The 20,445-nt window shown below is 36.9% G+C and overlaps 1 protein-coding gene across 1 annotated transcript in view; it reads left to right on the plus strand.

Annotated features, from left to right (window-relative positions):
- The window catches only part of LOC145528635 (uncharacterized), a 576,677-nt gene extending 556,635 nt beyond the window's left edge, over window positions 1-20,042 (plus strand). Inside the window, exon 9 of the mRNA XM_081547288.1 lies at window positions 19,919-20,042. The gene's annotated coding sequence lies outside the window, so the exon portion shown is untranslated. The remainder of the gene's footprint in view (window positions 1-19,918) is intronic.
- Window positions 20,043-20,445: the final 403 nt, after the last annotated feature.

Raw genomic sequence — 20,445 nt, forward strand, 5'->3', positions numbered from 1 at the left:
TCACTATCTCCCGGAGTTTGCTCAAACTCATGTCCACTGAGTCAGTGATGCCATCCAACCATTACATACTCTGTCACCCCTTTCTCCTCCTGCCCTCAATCTTTCCCAGCATCAGGGTAAAATCTCTTATTTACTGAAATTTACACTATGTTTTAAATTAAAACTTTTTAGCTCCCGTAAATGTCCATGCTAATATTTTAAATTCCCAAATTTAACACTCATAGGGGAAGGGAAAGTAATGTAGTATGGAAGCTAACAGATTGGGCTCTAATAGATGATAAAAACATCTGCCTAGAGAGTTTTAAAAAATTAACAGAAAAACTATATGAACAAAGAAGAATTGACTTTAAATACATATATAGAAAACATACAAAACCTGATTCACTTTCCTATGTACCACAATGGCCGATTAGAAATGTCAGGGGGAAAATGGCCCAATTCTTAATAACAACAAACCTATAAAATAGCTGGAAATATACTAAACATAGACATTTTCAAGGCTTATGATAAAAACCCCATGTAAAACAAAATTACCTCAAACTATAAAAGAACATGTAAATAAATGGAGAAAAAATATTCTGTTTCTGATTAAACAGTCCATATTTGTAAACTATCAATTTTCTCTAAGTTAATCTAGAAACCCAATGCAATTCCAATAAAACCTCTATATAATCTTTATGAAACTAAGCAAGCTCATTCCCAAATTGATCTTCTCAAGTTGATCTAGAAGAGAAAGCATCAAGATCGTCAAGAAATTTTTCAAATAGCAACAATTAGGTGGAACTTTCTCTGCCACATATCAAAATGTGCCATAAACTATACTAATTTTAAAAGTGTGGTAATGGTACTGAAAATGGACATATAGATCAATAGAGTCAAAACAGTCTGTGTGTGTGTGTATATATACACAGTAGAAGCATAATCTATATATAAGTATAATTTCATTTATGTCATATCAGTGAAGGTAGTGGTATGACAACTGGCTATCATCCATTTGAATAAAAACAAAGTTAGATCTGTTCCAACTTCATATGCAAGCATAAATAGTAAAGTGCTAAATACTTTAGTTAGAAAATATTATTTAAATCTTTATAATTATTGAGTGGGAAAGGCATTCTAAACACAATATGATATGTATACATCATAAAGGAAAAACTGGATAGATTTTATTACGTGAAATATTAAAATATTAAAAATTTAAATATTTAAATTTATTAAATATAAATTTGATGAAAGACATCATAAATAACATTTAAAAACAAGCGCAGAAAATATTTTGAAACACAAGATACAGGCAAAGAATTAATATATGAATATATAAGGAATAATTATAAACTTTTTTATGAGAGATTTTAATGACATATAGGCAAAGGATATACAGAAAACCCATGGTCCAATGAATATATGAAAAGATAATCAACCTCATTGGTTATCAGGAAAATGCAGATGAAATCAGCATTCAGGGTACAACCACTATGAAGAATAGAATGGGACTTCCTTAAAAAACTAAAAATGGAAATACCATATGACCCAGCAATCCCACTCCTGAGCATATATCCAGAGAAAACTGTATAATCTGAAGGAGACATGCATCCCAGTGTTCACTGCAGCACTGTCTGCAACAGCCAAGACATGGAGGCAACCTAATGTCCATCAACAGAGAATGGAAAAAAAAATGTCATACATACATACAGTGGAATATTACTTGGCCATAAAGAAGAATGAAATAATGCCATTTGCTGCAACATGGATAGACCTAGAGATTATCATATTAAATGAAGTAAATCAGACAGAGAAAGACAAATATCATACTATGTCACTCATATGTGGAATTGAATTTTTTAAAAAAGAGATACAAATTAACTTATTTGCAAAACAGAAACAGACTTATAGATATTGAAAACAAATTTATGGTTACCAAAGGGGAAGAGTCAGGGGGAGTGATAAATCAGGAACTTGGGATGAACACACACTACTATATATAAGAGAACCAACAAAGACCTACTGTACAGCACAGGGAACTCTGCTCAGTATTCTGTGATAACATATATGAGAAAAGAATCTGTAAAAGAATGGTGTTAGTATTATCCTAACATCAAAACCTGCAAAAGACAATAAAGGAAAACTATAGACCTGTGTCCTTCAAAAACAAGCCCCCAAAATGCTGATAAAATTTTAGTAAATTGAATCCAACAATATATAAAAATTTAATACATCATGGTCAATTAACATTTATTCAGGAATACAAAATTGATTGAATATTTGAAAATTATTCAGTGAAACACACTGAAAAAGAGAAACTATATCATCATATCTATAGATAAAGAAAGGCATTTGACAAAACACAGCATCTCTTTTTTGTAAAAACTTGCTGCAAACTAGAAATGGAAAGAAACTTCCCCAATCTGGAAAACTAGAAATGGAAAGAAACTTCCCCAATCTGGAAAAGCACATCCTTGGAAAACATACAGCTATACCATACAAACGATAAAAGACTGAATGCTTTTCTCCTGAGATTTAGGACAAGGAAACAATATTCACCATTACCATTTTTATTCAACTTTGTTCTAGCAGATTCTAGCCAGTGGAAAAAAGAAAAGAAAAATAAAATAGGCATGGAAAAGAAAAAAAGAAAAACTACCTTTTTCTGCATTCAACATGATTATTTATGTAGAAAATACAATGAGAATTTATTTTAAAAAATCACTGGCACTAACAAACGTAGCATGTTTGCAGGAGCTCAATGTTAAAAAATGAATCGTATTTCTGTGTATTAGCAAAAAATTCAAAATTGAAACTTTAAAAGAAGTGCCATTTATAACACATCAAAAAGTAAGAAATAGTTAGGGATACATATGACAAAATATGTGCAATACTTGTATGCTGAAAATAATAAGAAATTGCTAAGAGAAATTAAAGATTGAAATAAATAGAGAGATACTCCATGTTCATTGATCAGACGCATTCAGTATTAAGATGTCAATTCTTCCAAAATGGATATACAGATTCAACATTGTCTCATTCAGAATTCCAGAAGGCTTTTTGGTATAAGATGACAAACTGACAATAAAATTCATCTGGAAATGCAAAGGCCTCAAATAGTCAAAACAACTTGAAGAAGAACAAAGTTGATTTCAAGACTTTTTATAAACCATGGTAATCGAGATAGTCTGTTGCTGGAATAAGCAAAACAAACAGATCAATGAAACAGAATAGAGTCCAGAAATGGACCCACACATAAGTCAATCAATTTTTGACGAAAATGATAAGGCAATTTAATAGGAAAAGAAAATCATTTCAACAAGTGGTGCTAGAATACTTGTAAAAGATTTAGAATAGTGAGAATTATTCTGAAAAAGAAGAATGGACCTAAAGAACTTTATTTATCTATCTGTCTATCCAGATAAGGTCTGTCTAGTCAAAGCTATGGTTTTTCCAGTAGTCGTGTACGGATGTGAGAGTTGAACTATAAAGAAAGCTGAGCACCGAAGAATTGATGCTTTTGAACTGTGGTGTTGGAGAAGGCTCTTGAGAGTCCCTTGGACTCCAAGGAGATCCAATCAGTCCATCCTAAAGGAAATCAACCCTGAATAGTCATTGGAAGGACTGATTTGAAGCTGAAACTCCAATACTTTGGCCACCTGATGGAAAGAGCTGACTCATTTGAAAAGACCATGATGCTGGGAAAGGTTGAAGGCAGGAGGAGAAGGGGAAGACAGAGGATGAGATGGTAGGATGGCATCACTGACTCGATGGACATGAGTTTGAGTAAACTCTGGGAGTTGGTAATGGACAGGGAGGTCTGGTGTGCTGCAGTCCATGGGGTCGCAGAGTCAGACATGACTAAGTGACTGAACTGAACTGAACTGATCTAACCAGATAAGTTTTGCCAAAAGTCAGTGAATGGGGGAAATGGAAATCTTTTTAATAAATCTAATTTTATTGAGAAAATGATTTGCCAAATCACAAACTGGAGAAAATGTTTACAATAAATGTTAACATCTGACAAAAGACTATATCTTAATATACACAAATTGATAATTGAAAAAAAAATCCTGTTTTTAAATGAGCACAAAATTTGTATAGACATTTCACAAAAGAAGGCATATGAATAGTCAACAAACAGGAAAAGTAGCTGCACATCATTAGTTATCTGAAGAGACAAATTAAAACCACAATGTGCTGCAATTTCAGTCGGTAAAGTGGCTTTAAAAAAAGAAGACTGATGACAACAAATGTAGGGAGGACGTGGAGCGATTGAAACTCATACGTCACTGGTGGGAGTGTAAAAACATGGCACAAGCAACGTGGAGAACTAGTTGGCAGCTTCTTATAAAATTAAACATACATGTCCCCTATGACTCAGCAATTACATTCCTAGGTACTTAGCAAGAGACATTCAAACATACATTAACTAAAGGACTTGTAAAACAATATTCATAAGATTCTTGCTCAAAATAGCCAAAAACTGGAAAAACACATATGTCGGTCAACTAGGAAAGTAGATAAATAATCATATATTCACAGAGTAGAATATTTTCCAAGGAAAAAACTTGATTGATAATAGCAAAACATGCCTGAAACTTACAAATACTAAATTGATTGCATTAAGTGAATTAAAAAAGAAAAAGAATCTTTACTGCAGGTAGCAAAATTTTGGCCCCATGACTTTGGTCATGCTGTTATTCCTGTAAATATGTCACATGACATAGCAAAAGAGACTTTGAAGATGTGATGGAGGTTACTTGTCAGTTGACCTTAAAATAGATTATTCAGGATTATTCTGGGGAGTGGGGGCTCCACTTAATCATATGAATCCCTGAAAGCAGAGGCTGAAGGGGAAGTGAGAGTTATTGAAGCTTGAGAAGAACTCACATTAGCTTGAGAATCGAGAAGGCCATATGGAAAGTGTGAGAAAGAAATGGATTCTGCCAACAATCAGTGCTTAGAAGATGACCTTGAACCTGAGCTGAGACCCTCCCCTCAGCCAACACTTAATTTTGGCCTTGTGAGATCATGAACAGAGAATTAACCCATGCCATGCCAGATTTCTGATCTATAGAAACTGCGAGATAATAAATATGTGTCATTTAGGCTGCTAAGTTTGTGGCAATGTTTTACACAGAAATAGGTAATACACTCTATGCTTCCATTCATTTTAATCATTCAGTTCAGTCTCTAAGTCATGTCCAACTCTTTGTGACCCTGTGGACTGCAGCATGCCAGGCTCCCCTGTCCTTCACCATCTCTCAGAGCTTTCTCAAACTCATGTCCATTGAGTCGCTCATGTCCATCTCATCCTCTGTCATCACCTTCTCCTCCTGCCCTCACTCTTTCCCAGCATCCAGATTTTTTCCAACGAGTCGGCTCTTCACATTGGTGGTCAAAGTATTGGAGCTTAAGCTTTAGCATCAGTCCTTCCAATGAATAGTCAGGGTTGATTTCCTTTACGATTACTGATTTGATTTCCTTGCTGTCCAAGGGACTCTCGAGAGTCTTTTCCAGCACCACAATTCAAAAGTATCAATTCTTCAGTGCTCAGCCTTCTTTATGGTCCAGCTCATATCTGTTCATGACTACTGGAAAAACCATTGCTTTGACTATATGGACTTTTGTCTGCAAAGTGATGTCTCTGCTTTTTAATATGCTGTCTAGGTTTGTCATAGCTTTTCTTCCAAGGAGCAAACAGCTTTTAATATCTTGGCTGCAGTCACCATCCAGAGTGATTTTGGAGCCCAAGTAAAGTCTGTCATTGTTTCCATTTTTTCTTCATCTATGTACCATGAAGCAGTGGGACTGGATACCATGATCTAAGTTTTTTGAATGTTGAGTTTTAAGCCAACTTTTTCACTCTCCTCTTCCACCTTCATCAAGAGGTTCTTTATTTCCTCTTTGCTTTCTGCCATTAGGGTGGTGTCATATGTGGTTGTTGATATTTGGTCATATCTGAGGTTGTTGATATTTCTCCCAGCAATCTTGATTCCAGCTTGTGCTTCATCCAGCCTGGCATTTCCCATGATATACTCTGCATATAAGTTAAATAAGCAGGATAACAATATACAGCCTTGATTTATTCCTTTCCCAATTTTGAACCAGTCCCGTGTTTCATGCCCATTCTAACTGTTGCTTCTTGACCTGCATACAGGTTTCTCAGGAGGCAGTAAGTGGTCTGTTATTCCCATCTCTTTAAGAATTTTCCAGTTTGTTGTGATCCAAACAGTCAAAGGCTTTAGCGTAGTCAATGAAGCAGAAGTAGATGTTTTTCTGGAATTCTCTTGCTTTTTCTGTGATCCAGCAGCTATTGGCAGTTTGATCTCTGGTTCCTCTGCCTTTTCTAAATCCAGCTTGTACATCTGGAAGTTCTCAGTTCATGTACTATTGAAACCTAGCTTGAATTTCAATTATTAGCACAGCCTAAACTAAGCTGTGATAATAGAAGTCAGAAAATAGTTACCTGTGTGAAAGGAGAGAACTAATTGAAAGGAGTACAAGGGAAATTTCTGGGATAATAGAGGTGTTTTATATGTTGTTATACATGGTGATTACATTATTTATAAAATCATCAAAATTCATTACACTTTGTATCACCATCAAACACAAACAAACAAACACAATGAGACACCCTACATGCCCACTAGTCTGGCAAAAACAAAAAGGACTGACAGTAAGTGTTGGCTAGAATATGAAGCAACGAGAACTCTCATGCACTTCTGGTGTGGGTATAAAATGGCATAACCAGCTTGGAGACGTGTTTGGAAACTTCTTATAAAGTTAAACTTACATTTTCACCATAACCCAGCAATTCCACTTGTAGGAGTTTACCTAAGAAAAATGAAAACTAGGTTTACAAAAAGACTTGTGCAATAATGTTCATAGCAGCCTTATCCATAACGGCCCCAAGTTGAAAAAATAACCTAATGTCTATCAAAAGGAGAATGGAAAAACAAGTTGTAGTATATCCCTACAGTAATACAGTGTATTGTTGTTGTTTAGTTGCTAAATTGTGTCTGATTCTTTTTGTGACTCCATAGCCCACTAGGCGCCTCTGTCCATGGGATTTTCCAAACAAGAATACTAGAGTGGGTTGCCATTTCCTTCTTCAGGGAATCTTCCCAAGCCAGGGATCGAATCTGTGTCTCCTGTTAGGCTGGCAGATTCTTTGCCACTGAGCCACAGAGATGCCCAATACAATGTATACTCAGCAAAAAAGAAAAAAAAGGAATGAATGATACTCATAGAAACATGAATGAATCTTAAAAATATATTGAACAAAATAATTTCTGTACAAAAGAATGCACACTGTTGACTCCATTTATATGAAGCTGGTGAACAGTAAATAAATAAATAAATAAGTAGCTATGGTGATTAGAACCAGGAATTGGTTGCCTCTGGATTTGGGATGAATAATTAATTGGAGAGGGTCAGGAAAAAACTCTCTGGGGTGATGGTAGTATTCTATAATTTGTTTCTGATGGTGATGACACAGGAGTAAGTAATTGTCAGAACTTATTCAACTTAACTTGGAATCTTGTGCATTATATTATATGTAAATTTGTCTCTTTGTAAATGAAAAAGAAATCCTAAGAAAGTGGGAATAGTATTTACTTGGTCAGCATTTACTCTCTTAATGTAATGAATTAAGTGTCTTATCTACTGCACACCTGACCCTGTGCTGAGCCCTCATACTGAAAACCATTTTGTTTTGATTTTCTCTGTTTATTATCTTGACAGATGTGCTTCAGATGCTTCCTTAATGACAAATTTCACAAGTTCAAACAGGTCTTTATTGCATTAATAGTGAAAAGTTACATGCAGTTGTCCACAGATGCTCCATGTACAGTGGTGTGGTATTTGCATATAACCTACACACACCCTCTCATATATCTTAAATCATCTCTAGATTATGTAAAATACCTACTACCATGTAAATGCTATATAAATAATTGTAAATACAATGTAGATGCTATGTGAATAGTTGCCAGAGTGTGGCAAATTCAAGTTTTGCTTTTTGGAGCTTTCTGGAATTTTTTTTTCTAGATATTTTTGACCTATAGTTGGTTGAATCTGTAGATGAAGAACCCACAGATAAGGAGCATTGACGGTATCATAATTGCACCCCATCCCCAAAGCCTGTAGCAGTTTTAAGGGTTCCTTCTTACTTGTCTTGCTGCTACTGCGGCGTCACTTCAGTCATGTCTGACTCTGCAACCCCATGGACTGTAGCCCACCAGGCTCCTCTGTCAATCGAATTCTCCAGGCAACAATACTGGAGTGGGCTGCCATTTCCTCCTCCAGGGGATCTTCCCAGGGATGGAACCCACGTCTCCTGTGGCTCCTGCATTGGCAGGCCGATTCTTTACCACTAGCGCCACCTACACTATTAGCTTAAAACGTGTATTTCCAACAACTATAGCATGAAACACAGTGTAACTTATTTTCATAGGAAATGGAAAGTTATGTCTAAGGAATAGTTTGATTTAGAATTGTGAGTCCACCCAAACCTTACGGAGTTCAAAGCTTTGAGATTAAACTGAAGGAAGATAGTGAGATTTACATTTCTTTTTCACTTATTTCTATTTTGGCAGTATTTGTTTGCTATGGATTATTTATTCACTGCTTTAATTCTTGTTGATACCATACAAGATATGTTTTTAATATTATGCTGTGGTGAGTATGAAGATTTGAAGGTTTTATAGAGAGTAGAGGGATTATTATAGAGATATAAAGTTTATTTTAAAATTTCATTTTGCCCTTGCAGAGCATTTTGCTTCAAAATTTAAAGCAGTACACAAAAGGAGAAATACAAATGATTCATAAGCATATGACAGAAGTTAAGCCACTCCAATAATGAAAGAAAAATAAATTACAAATTAGATATTACGCTTTTGCCTCTCAAATTACCAAAGATTTATATAAGTGATGCTATCCAGGTTTGCCTGGGTTGTAACGTGGGTTGATGGTAGAAATGTAAACTGGTACAATTTTTGGAAAAGCAACGTGGCTTTGTACATCGGTACCCTTAGAAGTATAGGCAGCCCTCTCCTTGCATGGTGCCATGTTTAACTGAAACTCATTCATATCAGAATTATGCAAAGTAAGGAGTGTCTTTATTGCTTTAGATATAATAATTCTGCCTCCAGGAATCTATTTTAAGACAATAAATAGAGATGCCTAAAAGATTAACATACAAGTATATTTCAGTTCAGTTTAGTTCAGTCGCTCAGTCGTGTCTGACTCTTTGCGACCCCATGAATTGCAGCATGCCAGGCCTCTCTGTCCATCACCAACTCTCGGAGTCTACCCAAACCCATGTGCATCGAGTTGGTGATGCCATCCAACCATCTCATCCTCTGTCATCCCCTTCTCCTCCTGCCCCCAATCCTACTCAGCATTAGGGTCTTTTCCAATGAGTCAACTCTTCACATGAGGTGGCCAAAGTATTGGAGTTTCAGCTTCAACATCAGTCCTTCCAATGAACACCCAGGATTGATCTCTTTTAAGATGGATTGATTGGATCTCCTTGCAGTCCAAGGGATTTATGGGGCATTATTTATAATAAAGTGGGAAATAATCCACATATCCAACAATAAGGAATTGGTTAAATAAATTATGGTGCTTCCATATAGCGGAACACTCTGTTTCCATAAAAATCATGTTTTCAAACCAATAGCTAAAGACATTTGGAAATGCTTATGATATAATATTCAAAAAAAAAAAGCAAGATGCAAAGATTACATGCAGAATGAGCTCAATTTTATGTGCATCTGTGCAGCCATGCTCCAAAGAATATACATACATCATTCTAGTTTAAGTTGAACCAAAATGTTAAGAAGGCTGTTTCTGAGTGATGAGATTATAGATAATCTGTAATTTTTAAAAAGTTTTCTGTACTTCCCCCAATTTTTGTTATGAAGTTCTTCATTCTTATTTTATATTTTAATACTTATAATAGATATCTTTTATCAGTTCAGTTCAGTCACTCAGTCGTGTCTGACTCTGCGACGCCATGAATTGCAGCATGCCAGGCCTCTCTGTCCATCACCAACTCCTGGAGTCTACTCAAACCCATGTCCATAGAGTCAGTGATGCCATCCAACCATTTCATCCTCTGTCGTCCCCTTCTCCTCCCGCCCCCAATCCTACCCAGCATTAGGGTCTTTTCCAGTGAGTCAGCTCTTCGCATGAGGTGGCCAAAGTATTGGAGTTTCAGCTTCAACATCAGTCCTTCCAATGAACACCCAGGATTGATCTCCTTTAGGATGGATTGATTGGATCTCTTTGCAGTCAAAGGGACTCTCAAGAGTCTTCTCCAACACCACAGTTCAAAAGCATCAATTCTGCGGCGCTCAGCTTTCTTCACCGTCCAACTTTCACATCCATACATGACCACTGGAAAAACCATAGCCTTGACTAGACGGACTTTTGTTGGCAAAGTAATGTCTCTGCTTTTAAATATGCTATCTAGGTTGGCCATAACCTTCCTTCCAAGGAGTAAGTGTCTTTTAATTTCATGGCTGCAATCACCATCAGCAGTGATTTTGGAGCCCCAAAAAATAAAGTCTGACACTGTTTCCACTGTTTCCCCATCTATTTCCCATGAAGTGATGGGACCAGATGCCATGATCTTAGTTTTCTGAATGTTGAGCTTTAAGCCAACTTTTTCACTCTCCTCTTTCACTTTCATCAAGAGGCTCTTTAGTTCTTCTTCACTTTCTGCCATAAGGGTGGTGTCATCTGCATATCTGAGGTTATTGATATTTCTCCCGGCAATCTTGATTCCAGCTTGTGTTTCTTCCAGCCCAGCGTTTCTCATGATGTACTCTGCATATAAGTTAAATAAACAGGGTGACAATATACAGCCTTGAGGTACTCCTTTTCCTATTTGGAACCAGCCTGTTGTTCCATGTCCAGTTCTAACTGTTGCTTCCTGACCTGCATACAGGTTTCTCAAGAGACAGGTCAGATGGTCTGGTATTCCCATCTCTTTCAGAATTTTCCACAGTTTATTGTGATCCACACAGTCAAAGGCTTTGGCATAGTCAAGAAAGCAGAAATAGATGTTTTTCTGGAACTCTCTTGCTTTTTCGATGATCCAGCGGATATTGGCAATTTGATCTCTGGTTCCTCTGCCTTTTCTAAAACCAGCTTGAACATCTGGAAGTTCACGGTTCACGTATTGCTGAAGCCTGGCTTGGAGAATTTTGAGCATTACTTTACTAGCGTGTGCTGGTAAGTCACTTCAGTCGTATCCGACTCTGTGCGACCCCATAGACGGCAGCCCACCAGGCTCCCCGTCCCTGGGATTTTCCAGGCAAGAACACTGGAGTGGGTTGCCATTTCCTTCTCCAATGCATGAAAGTGGAAAGTGAAAGTGAAGTCGCACAGTCGTGTCTGACTCTTAGAGACCCCGTGGACTGCAGCCTACCAGGCTCCTCCGTCCATGGGATTTTCCAGGCAATAGTATGTGTGAGATGAGTGCAATTGTGCGGTAGTTTGAGCATTCTTTGGCATTGCCTTTCTTTGGGATTGGAATGAAAACTGACCTTTTCCAGTCCTGTGGCCACTGCTGAGTTTTCCATATTTGCTGGCATATCGAGTGCAGCACTTTCACAGCATCACCTTTGAGGATTTGAAATAGCTCAACTGGAATTCCATCACCTCCACTAGCTTTGTTTGTAGTGATGCTTTCTAAGGCCCACTTGACTTCACATTCCAGAATGTCTGGCTATAGGTGAGTGATCACACCATCGTGATTATCTGGGTTGTGAAGATCTTTTTTGTACAGTTCTTCTGTGTATTCTTGCCACCTCTTCTTAATATCTTCTGCTTCTGCTAGGTCCATACCATTTCTGTCCTTTTTCGAGCCTCTCTTTGCATGAAATGTTCCTTTGGTATCTCTAATTTTCTTGAAGAGATCTCTAGTCTTTCTCAATCTGTTGTTTTCCTCTATTTCTTTGCATTGATCGCTGAGGAAGGCTTTCTTATCTCTCCTTGCTATTCTTTGGAACTCTGCATTCAGATGGGAATGTCTTTCCTTTTCTCCTTTGCTTTTCGCTTCTCTTCTCTTCCCTTCCCAGCTATCTGTAAGACCTCCTCAGACAGCCATTTTGCTTTTTTGCATTTCTTTTCCATGGGGATTGTCTTGATCCCTGTCTCCTGTACAATGTCACGAACCTCTGTCCATAGTTCATCAGGCACTCTGTCTATCAGATCTAGTCCCTTAAATCTATTTGTCACTTCTACTGTATACTCATAAGGGATTTGATCTAGGTCATACGTGAATGGACTAGTGGTTTTCCCTACTTTCTTCAATTTAAGTCTGAATTTGGCAACAAGCAGTTCATGATCTGAGCCGCAGTCTGCTCCCAGTCTTGTTTTTGCTGACTGTATAGAGCTTCTCCATCTTTGGCTGCAAAGAATATAATCAATCTGATTTCGGTGTTGACCATCTGGTGATGTCCACGTGTAGAATCTTCTCTTGTGTTGTTGGAAGAGGGTGTTTGCTATGACCAGTGTGTTCTCTCTGCAAAACTCTATTAGCCTTTGCCCTGCTTCATTGTGTACTCCAAGGCCAAATTTGCCTGTTACGCCATTTTTAAAATCTGAAACTCTATAGAGTAAAAAGGTAAAGTGCCCAGTCTGTTTTCCTGTACAAATGTCCAAATCATTTTCTATCCACTTGCATAATGATAAAGGCATTATCCAAATTAAAAATGACTTCATTGAAAATTAAGTTACTACATACAATAAACCACATCCATTTGAAGTGTACAGTTGAATGAATTTGACAGATGTACCTCTCTGTTAAACTGGCACTATAATCAGAACATAAGACTTTCCCATCACCCACAAAAGTTTGTTCATGTCACTTTACAGTTCCAACACTCCCTCCATTAATCAATTTTTGTTATCTTATTTGAGAACTTTCTATAAATGGAATTATATAGTATGTAGTCTTTGTATTTAGCTTATTTTGCTCATCATTATGGTTTTGAGATTCATCCATGTGGTGTGTATAGAAAGAGTTCCTTTTTTATTGCTGTAGTATTTAATTGTATATATATAAGAAATGCCATTTATGCATTCACCTGAAAATATTTGACGTATTTCTAGTTTTTTTACTATTACAGATATATCTGCTTTTGTCATTTGTATATAGTATTTGTGTAGACATAACATTTTCATTTTTCTTGGCTGAACACCTGGGAGTGTATATTAGTCTGGGTTCTCCGGAGAAAAGGAACCAAGAGAATATATGTAATAAATATCTATATAGATATTACATAGATGGATAGAGAGGTAGATAGAGAGACAGAAAGGATTTACTATAAGGAATTGGCTCCCTTGACTGTGGGGGCTGAGAATTCCTAAAATCTGCAGTTAGTCAGCTGGAGACCCAAAAGAACTATTGGTATAGTTCCAATGTGAGTTCGAAAGTCTGAAAACGGAAGAGCCGATGGTGTAAATTCCAGTCTGAGTCCAAGTCTAAGTGCAGGAGAAGACTAATGTTCTAGCTCAAAGACAACCAGACAGAGTAAATTCATCCTTCCTCAGTCATTTAGTTCTATTCAAGCCCTCAACAGATTGGGTGAGGCCCACCCTCAATGCAGAGAGCAATCTGCTTTACTCTGCTGATTCAAACATTCATCTCATCCACCTTCACTGACACACCCAGAATAATATTTGACCAAATATCTGGGCTCCCAGTGACCCTATCAAGTTGACACATAAAATTAACCATCACAGAGTAGAATGAATGAGTCATAAGGTAAATATATGTTTTACATTTTTAAGAAACCATGAGAAGTTTTCCGAAGTGATTGGGCCATTTTCCTTTCCTACCAGCAATATATATGAGTAGTTGCACTTTTTCCACATCCTTTCCAACACTGGTACAATCACTCTTTTTAATTTTAGCCGTTCTAATAATTGTTACTTCACTATGGTTTTAATTTGTGTTTCCAGATGATGTAAAAACATCTTTTCATGTGCTTATTTGCCATATGTGTAAGTTCTTTGTTAAAGTGTTCAAATTTTTTGCCCAGTTTTTAATTGGATTGTTTCTGCCCTTACCGTTGTGTTTTGAAAGTTCTTTATATATTCTGAATACAAGTCCTTTGTCAGATATACACTTTATATTTTTTCCCAGTCTGTGGCTTAACAGTGTCTCTCCAGGAACAGAAGTTTTTTGTTTTGATGTAGTGCAGTTTATAATTTTTTTCTTTTTTGCATTATGCTTTTGGTATTGCAGCTAAGATCTTTGTAAATGCTAGGTAACAGGTAACAAAGATTTTGTCCTATTTTTTTCCCAGAAGATTTATAATTTTACATTTATGATTGTGATTCATTTTGAGTTGATTTGTATATATGATGTGAGGTGTGAATCAAAGTTCTTTGTTTTAAAATACAGATGTCTGATTGTTCTATCCCTGTTCCACCACTGTTGCAGATACTATCCTTTCTCCACTGAATTGCTTTTGCACCTCTGCTAAAACTCAGTTGTTCATCTGTGTGAGAGTCTATTATTGGAGTATGTAATCTGTGTTATTATCTCTTTGTCTATCTTTATGCCAAAACTGTATTGTCTTGATTAATGGAGCTTTATACTCGGTTTTGAAATTAGGTAGTGTTAATCTTCCAACTTTGTTTGTATTTATCACATTTAATTTGATTATTTTAGATTCTCTGTATTTCCATACACACTTTAAAATTAACATTTTATTTCCTACAGAAAGCCCTTTTGAGGTTTCTACTGAGATTGTGATGAATCTATAGATCAGTTTGGAGACAGCTGACATCTTAATATTGAATCTTTCATCTATCAATATGGTTTCAGTATCTATCTATATCTATATAAATCTATCTATCCTAAACATTGCTGAAGCTATCAGACATTATTAATATGTATATCAGCAGTGCCCATACTCACACACACAATATTGTTAAAACCATTAAACACTGCTGAGATACATATCAGGGCCTCGTGATACAGGGATAAAAGTCCCATGACATTTAAGATTCCTGTGGACTTTGGGAACAATAGAAGGATAATAATTTAGATGTGAGCACTCCCATGATATTCAAGTTCACATAGTCTAACATTTGAAACAGCTCTTTCAGGAGCCAAATTATTAAGGATAATTTATTCCAGATCTCTGCTGGAATAAACAATGCTTCTGAGTTCTGTACAGATGTGTAGCCAACAGCGAACTGCCTGACTGCGTCAGTTTCTAGACATCTTTCAGCAGAGTCAGAGCTCCACGAGGAAAGCCAAGTATTCAGGGCCTCTGTGCATTTTCAGGCTCACCCTGGGGCCTCAGTCTAATAAGGGGATTACGCTCTTCTCTGTGTGTAATTTTTTTCACTGGTGACAGATTTAATGTGGATAATAATGCTCACTTAATATAGCAGTACAGTATAATTTAACAGAAGTTAGTAATTCAAGTTAAAATGAATTTTCATCTACAATTTTCAGAGCATCATGTATGTATGATAGAGAAGAACAGTGTGTGAAGAGCTAACCTAAAAATAGAAACATCCTGAATTGTGTGTTAGTGCATTCATTTCTTTTACTTAAACAGCTGAGACTATGAAAAGTGGAAAAATGTATTTCATGATAGAGACAATTTGCATAGATAATAAGAGCTTAAACCAAAAGATTGTACCAGTCACCTAACATAAGACATGAAATCATGTTTGCTTACAGTTTTAGCCTATCAAATAAACCAGTGTTGGCAAATGTTTTCTCTAAAAGTCCAGATTGTGAATGGGTTAGACTAAGCAGACTATCCAATTTCTGCTGCAGTTACCCAACAACTCTGCCTTTGCAGTCTGAAAATAGCCATAAACAATAGGTAAATAAATGAGCATGGCTGTATTTTAGTAAAACTTTATTTACAAGAACAGGTAACAGGCTGAGTTTGGCTTGAATAAAAAGGTGGGAGCAGTGGAGCTGAAATTAGCCTCTCTACAAGAAATTATCAGTTGTGCACAAAATATGTTGATCTATGGCTGGCTCCGGGCAGAATTAGTTGATCTATAGCTGGCTACAGGCTGTGTGTTATGCATTAATTATGACTATCATGCGAATACAAGATGAGATTTCTGCTGCTGCTGCTGCTAAGTCGCTTCAGTCGTGTCCGACTCTGTGCGACCCCATAGACGGCAGCCCACCAGGCTCCCCCGTCCCTGGGATTCTCCAGGCAAGAATACTGGAGTGGGTTGCCATTTCCTTCTCCAATGCATGAAAGAGAAAAGTGAAAGTGAAGTCGTTCAGTCGTGTCCGACTCTTAGCGACCCCATGGACTGTAGCCTACCAGGCTCCTCCATCCATGGGATTTTCCAGGCAAGAGTACTGGAGTGGGGTGCCATTGCCTTCTCCGTGAGATTTCTGAGTGGGTATTATATCAATATATCATGACCATTTTCCTCAGGGTGGTCAGGGAGATAGATTATCAGTGGGCTCAGTGGCTTTCCACTGAGTGGGAGAAGAATTAATTAGATTAAGATCACTTAAGTTATAGATGTTTTCAACACCACTCATTCATTCATCCAGCACTATGTTGTTCATATCGTGCTAGGATCTGGGAATACAAAGATAAATAGAAAATAATATGTATTCCCAAGGGCTCAGTCTAGTTACAGGAAGTGATGAAAAAATAATTAAAAGGATTTAATAAATCTCATACCCGGTAGCCCAGTGATAAAGAATCTGCCTGCAATGCAGGAGATGCAGGTTTGATCCCTGGGTCGGGAAGATCCCCTGTGAAAGAAAATGGTTACCCACTCCAGTGTTCTTGCCTGGAAATTTTCATAGACAGGGGAGCCTGGCTAAGCCTATGGGGTCACAAAGAGCTGGACACGACTGAATGAGCACAGCACAGCACATAGTAAAAGCACGGACAAGGGACTCTGATATCGGGAAAGAGAAAACTCAACTTTTCCTGAAGCTATTAAGGAAGGCTCTGCAGAAAAGATGTCGTTTATTTGGTCTTCAAAGACTAAATGTTTGCCAGGCAGACAGATGAGAGAGAATTCTAGGCAGACAGGCAATTTCATTTTACTTTCTTCATTTTATTCCTAACCTCTGGTCATCAGGCTTCTGTCTCCACAACTTAAACTATTCTCTCTCTCCTATCAGCTGTTTCTCAGGCTGTATATTCTCCTTGATTTTTCTGCCTTATGTCACATTGTTTAATCACTGTCTTCTCCTCGTCCATTATTTTTTTTTCCTCCTCCTTCTTTTTTTAAACAGATACATGCTTTTGGAAAATCCCTCAGCTTCAAATATGGAAAATAGATGGTAACAGGGAGACTGGTTACAATTTTATTGTGTTAATTTAAGTAAGAAATGATAGGTCCTGACCTGAGTCTTGGAGTGCTAATTGAGAGAGGGGAAAAGATTCTAGAGGTGTTAGGAAAATTGATTCCAGTGAGTAGGGACTGATCAGATTTGGCACTGTGAGAGGTGAATAAGGAATGACCCATGACCCCACCAGACTGAACTTGGTATCTTAGAACCTTGAAAAAGCAATTGACTCCTGTCTCAGAAATGCTATCACCCCTGAACACATATAAAACAGATAGATAATTTTACTTGTTTCTTTGAATTATTTTTTAATTGTCTTAAAATACATATATAAATATTACCATAGTCACCAGTTTTAAGTGTACATTTCAATGGCATTAAGTACATTCACATTGTTGTGCAATCATCATTACCACCCATTTCCAGAACTATTTCATCTTTTGTGAAACTGGAAGTCTGTATTTATTAAACAAAACTCTCGTTTCCTCCCCCTGCCTCGCTGGCAAGCACCACTTATATTCTGTCTCTATGGATTTGATTACTCTAGGTACCTTGCACAAGTGGAATTACACAGTATTTGTCTTTCAAGGAGTGGCTTATTTTACTTGGCATAATATCCTCAAAGTTTATCCATGTTGTAACATATGTCAAAATTTCCTTTTTAAAAACTGAAAAACATTCTATTATGTGTATATAACAAATTTTGTTTATCCATTCACCCATTGATGGATACTAGTGTTTCTCCTAGCTTTTGGATATTTACTTACTTTCTAAAGCTTAAAATAACATTGTAAGATGCTTTTCAAACTAAGTACTATTTAAGTACTATTGTAACTACTATTTCAAACTAAAAAATCTGCAAATTATCAATATTTTCAAAAATGCATGATTTTTTCACTAATTAACCTAGTGTAAAAAAGAGAAAGAGGGAAGCACAAAACTGCTCTTAACCGCACAGATGTCTCAAAAATCTTCCATCTTCTATGTGCTCTTTTTGTGATTTTTCTCTGCCTTTCCCTTTCTTCCCTTTTATGATACAGTTAAGAAGAAATTGGCTGTTAAATAACCCTAAGAATAGCCAACATGTATAATGATTACTGTTTGGTAGTCAGAGCTTGTTTTGTTTTATTTGCACCTTTGCCAAATAAAGCAAAGATGTATTGCCTCTTACCTCCCAATTCTCTCATCTGGTTTCAGTATTCTTCTTCCTGAAGAACATAATTCAGTAGCTCTTACAACAAGGACCTAGTCGATTTCTCAGGCTTTGTTGCTCTGAAAGTCTATTTTGCCCTCACTCGTGAATGAAAGTCAGAGGACTATAGTTAGACACATCACCATGAAACCTCAGGATACCAAGGAAAAAGAAGCCTACTAACTTAACTTAGATGTAGACATTTGGCATATGACAGAAGCAGCATTATAATTAGTAGTCTTGGGAAATTTGGCGGCTCAGATAGATGAAAAACCTAAAGCCAAAAAAATGCAATATTGTAAACGTTTGGAAGAAAATAGAAAAATAATATCTCTATGGTATTGTAATATAGTTATTACTATATAAGATTCAAGAACATAAACTATAAAAAGTAATAAACTTAAATATCTTAAACTTTAAAAAAAATCTTCACACAATACCTTATACAAAGTAGAAAAACAACTCACACGGTAGGATATTTGCAGAGCACACAGCGGACAACTACTGTCACGTAAAGAATTCCAAGAAATCAATAAGAAAAAGTGACAATAGAAGAACTGGGCAAAGCATGTGAATAGGCAATTTATAAAAGAATAAACTTGAATAACCAGTCAGCATGTGAAAAGGTAGTTAATCTCACCAGTACTCAGAGAACCTAAAAATAAAGAACCATTGAGACGGTCCCTTACACTCACTGGCTTGGCAAGGAAAATATTTTAATCTGACTACACAGAATGTTGATAAGGACATGAGAGAAAAAGAACTCTAAAAAATCATTGATTAGAGAGTGAATTGCTATAATCACTTTGAAAAATTTAGTGCTGCCAATGGCTCAGTAACTAAAAATTGGCCTGCCATTCTGGGAGACACGGGTTCAATCCCTGAAGAAGGAACTGGCAACCCACTCTGTACTCTCGCCTAGAGAATCCCATGGACAGAGGAGCCTGGTAGGCCACAAGCCTGTGGGGTCACAAAGAGTCAGACGTGACTTAGCGACTAAACAACAACAATAAATTTGAAAGCACACATAACCTACAACCTGGCAGTTCCACATCTGAGTGTCAATTACCCATTTAATAAAATACTCTAAAACAGAGATTCCTTTCCTAAAATAAGGTGTAGGGATACTCTTAATGTTATGTTCTACCTTATGAATAGATACACTTTAAAAAATCATTTTAGGATAAGAGTACTTAGGGTAACCCTACAGCCAAATGCCTATCAAAGGAACGCTTTCCACATAAGTTTTAAAGCCCTTAATTGTTAGAGCAGGCAGATACACCTGACTGTAATGTATAAATTGAAATATTATACCTATCATCATTAAGCTTAAATCAAAAATAAGTAAAGATTAGCATTTTTGTACAACCACTCCTCACTCAGTGAGTGACCGTTATTTTCAAATTATTTTCCTGCAGTCTTTGGCATCTGTGCTGCCCTACACAGCACCTACCCTCGCTAACCGTTGGAGAAGCCAGGAGTGTCCTGGACAGTGGAAAGCGGTGCCAGGGATGGGCTTACAGTCTCCTGCTCCTCCTGATGGTAAATGGATGCTCAGCTGCAGTTCATGGGACACGGATTCCCCTTCTTAGTATCTCTTATTCTACAAAAGGAGAACGAGTAAAGGAGGGGAGAGGAAATCTAGGAGACACAAGAGAAAAACAGGAACAGAAAGATGAATTAGAAGGGCTGTGGTTTTGAAACACAAGGCTTGAATAACAGAAAATGGAAACAGAATAAGAGAATAAAAAGCTTAAAGCTATGGAACAAAGGAATATGAGAAATGCAATCTTTAATCTGAAAAAAAAAGTTTGATGATAACAAACAACAGGAGTCTTAAGAACATCCTGAAATGTCCCTGATTGTACTAAAGGGACAACTGGGCCGAAGTGTTTCTCATGGTCATTTTATGTCTATAAGAATGGTAGATGTGCAAATGTAAATG

Source organism: Giraffa tippelskirchi, chromosome 12 (genome assembly GCF_054371585.1).
Source record: "Giraffa tippelskirchi isolate mGirTip1 chromosome 12, T2T-mGirTip1v1.2.pri, whole genome shotgun sequence".
NCBI lineage: Eukaryota > Metazoa > Chordata > Mammalia > Artiodactyla > Giraffidae > Giraffa > Giraffa tippelskirchi.